Source organism: Leopardus geoffroyi, chromosome B3, assembly GCF_018350155.1.
Source record: "Leopardus geoffroyi isolate Oge1 chromosome B3, O.geoffroyi_Oge1_pat1.0, whole genome shotgun sequence".
In the NCBI taxonomy this organism is placed as follows: Eukaryota; Metazoa; Chordata; class Mammalia; order Carnivora; family Felidae; genus Leopardus; species Leopardus geoffroyi.
In genome coordinates, this window is record NC_059337.1 from 131,648,854 (window position 1) to 131,651,617 (window position 2,764).

General features: G+C 53.4%; 1 long non-coding RNA gene across 1 annotated transcript; it reads left to right on the forward strand.

The window, feature by feature from the left end:
* The first annotated feature begins 383 nt into the window (after positions 1-383).
* On the forward strand, positions 384-2,426 carry LOC123584177. The gene is made up of 2 exons (XR_006705216.1): positions 384-895; positions 1,787-2,426. It is a non-coding gene; the product is annotated as an uncharacterized LOC123584177 (long non-coding RNA).
* Positions 2,427-2,764: the final 338 nt, after the last annotated feature.

Sequence of the window (2,764 nt, forward strand, 5' to 3'; positions counted from 1 at the left end):
CCGGATTTCCCTTCCCTTCGTCCCCCCAGCGTCGTGGCTATGTTTCAGGGGGGGTTATGCAGGGCCAGGGTATTGTTGCAAATTCTACAAGAGGCTGGCAGGACCTCATTCATGCCCTGCCCACACCGGCGTCAGGACTCCCCCCCCCCCCCCCAACTAGGCTCCTATCCTCAGTCTACACCCGTCCTCGGTCTACACCTGTCTTCAGTCTGCACTGCTCAATGCAGTATCAAGCCCTTGTTCCTGACTTCGAGGCCTGTTTGGGTCCCGCTATCTCCCATGTCCCCTGCCTTCTCCCGGAAGCGTGATGCTCTGACGTCACGCTGGCGTCTGGGGACCTTTGTGAGGCTAGGACCCTCTGCCTCTGACACCTTACTCTTCGGTGAGGGAGGATGACTCTGCGGGTGCCCTGCCACGCTGGGCTTGGTGGGATCAGTCCGCCTCGTGGACATCCAGCACAGTCACCTCTGTCCTGGGGACTGACACCTCCTGAATCTCTGCTGGAAATGTGGACCCCGCACTAGAGGACTTGACTCTATCCTAACTCCTCCAAACCTAACTGGGGTTTACGTAAGCCACCCCCGGCCCCAGCTGCCAACTCGGCCCTTCCTTTCCCTCCATCTCCCCTCAGCCCAGGCTCCGGAACTGGGAAGCCGGGCATCTCACTTTGCTACTGGTTTCCCTTAGGCCCGAGGTCTTTGGGACTCAGAGGCAAACATCTGTCCGTTCGGTCATGTCTCCCACCCACACGCCATCCCCTCCGAGAGCGCCGCTCCGGAACAGGTGCACGTACAAGAGAAGGCAAATCTGGAGGCCTGGGCGGCAGCTCCCACTTGCCCTGCTGAAGCCAGACTAGAAGCTGCAGATGAGGTACCGGGCCCACGCGCATGCTGGGGTGAGCACCAGAACCCCTGCTAAGCTGGGTATGGGACGTGGGGAGGGTGAGCAGGTGGGTACAATTCCGGAAGCAGACAGACGCAGGCCAGAATTTAAGCCAGGAGAATGAAAACGGAAAATGGAGTTCTAAGCCTGGGGCTGGGAAAACGACCTTCAGGTTAGCATGAGGGTTCTGACCCCTGGATGGGCTCTTTCTGGCTGCCCTCGCTCAACACAACCTTCCCTATGTGGCCAGGGAGCGCGGCAGGTCTGAGTTCAGGCGTGGCGGTCAGACAGCTGTGGTTCAAATCCCAGCGCTGCCCCTGGACCCAAGCAGGTTGTCTAACCTCTTGCTGGGTTTCTGTTTCCTTATTTCTAAAATGAGGTGAACTCTTCCCCCAAGTGGTCACACACAAACACACCTCTATACAAACAGACTCATACAACCAGGGCTCCTCCCTCAGCCACTCTGGAGCTCGGTAGGTGCTGGGTAAAATTAAAACAACTTCTTCTGGGCTTCTCCCAATGGGACATCAGTTTGACTTCCTGGGACATCAGTTTGACTTCCCGGCTGAAAGGGCTCCTTTGACGACTCTTCCTGACATCATCTCAACCCCTTAACAAAATAAACTCTTTACTCCCTGACAGTCACAAGCCCACCTAGTAATTAAGTATTTGAGCTACAGCTTTTATTTAGAGAGCTTCCCTAATTATCTGGGTGGGTGCAAACTCCACCTGTGCTCATGATCAATCTTGGACCTGCACTAATCATCATAAAACATAATGGCCTGCAATCTAAAGGCACAGCCAACCCCCAGTGGAGGCCATGGGGGGAGGGGGAATTACACGCAACCATTGGTGTATCTGAGAAATTCAGGATGTCCTTTTCTCGCTCTTTTTCTTCCCTTAGGAAGGCCCAACACAAAGCAGCAGCAGCAAGCAAGGAGCAGAGTCTTGCAGTGGGAGAGAAGGAAGCAGGACACCTGGGTGCTAAGCCCAGCTCTGCAACCCCGAGCACTCACAGCCCCATGTGCAAGTGGATGGACTAAAGCAGGGCAGTGGGGCCAGTGGCTGATCATTAGAATCCCTCATAGAATAGCGACAGAAAAAGGTTCCTGGGCTATCTATCCACCTCAGACCTACTGAGTCAGAATCTCCAGGGCTGGTGCCCAGGGAATCTGTATATTTCAAAGCTTTCCGGAAGATTCTTGAGGTCTGTCGGGACCAAGAATCACTGGACACCATAGATAAAACCCAGACCCCTTTAAGCTTCAATAATCACCCTCTACTGCTTGTACACTTTAGTTATTGCCATTGGTATAAGAGTCCAAATGCCCCATCATAAGGAAAGAGCTCACGCCCCCTTAAAGCTGCGCTGAGAGGCTTCTCAGAAACTTGGGGACTTCTTTAGAGCTCATATGGTCTCTAGAGCTATTCTGTCGGCATTCTGAGCTGGCCAACTTCAAGAAACCGCCCCACGCATTGTAAGATACGTAGCACACCTGGCTTTTATTTGCTAAATGCAGTAAAATCTTGGTTTGCGAGCATAATTCATTCCAGAAACATGTTTGTCATCCAAAGCACTCATGTATCAAAGAGAATTTCTTTTTTTTTTTTTTTTCAACGTTTATTTATTTTGGGGACAGAGAGAGACAGAGCATGAATGGGGGAGGGGCAGAGAGAGAGGGAGACACAGAATCGGAAACAGGCTCCAGGCTCCGAGCCCTCAGCCCAGAGCCCGACGCGGGGCTCGAACTCACGGACCGCGAGATCATGACCTGGCTGAAGTCGGACGCTTAACTGACTGCGCCACCCAGGTGCCCCTCAAAGAGAATTTCAAGAACCATTGGCTCAGTGGTGATCACGGGACATCCTGCGTCACGTACTA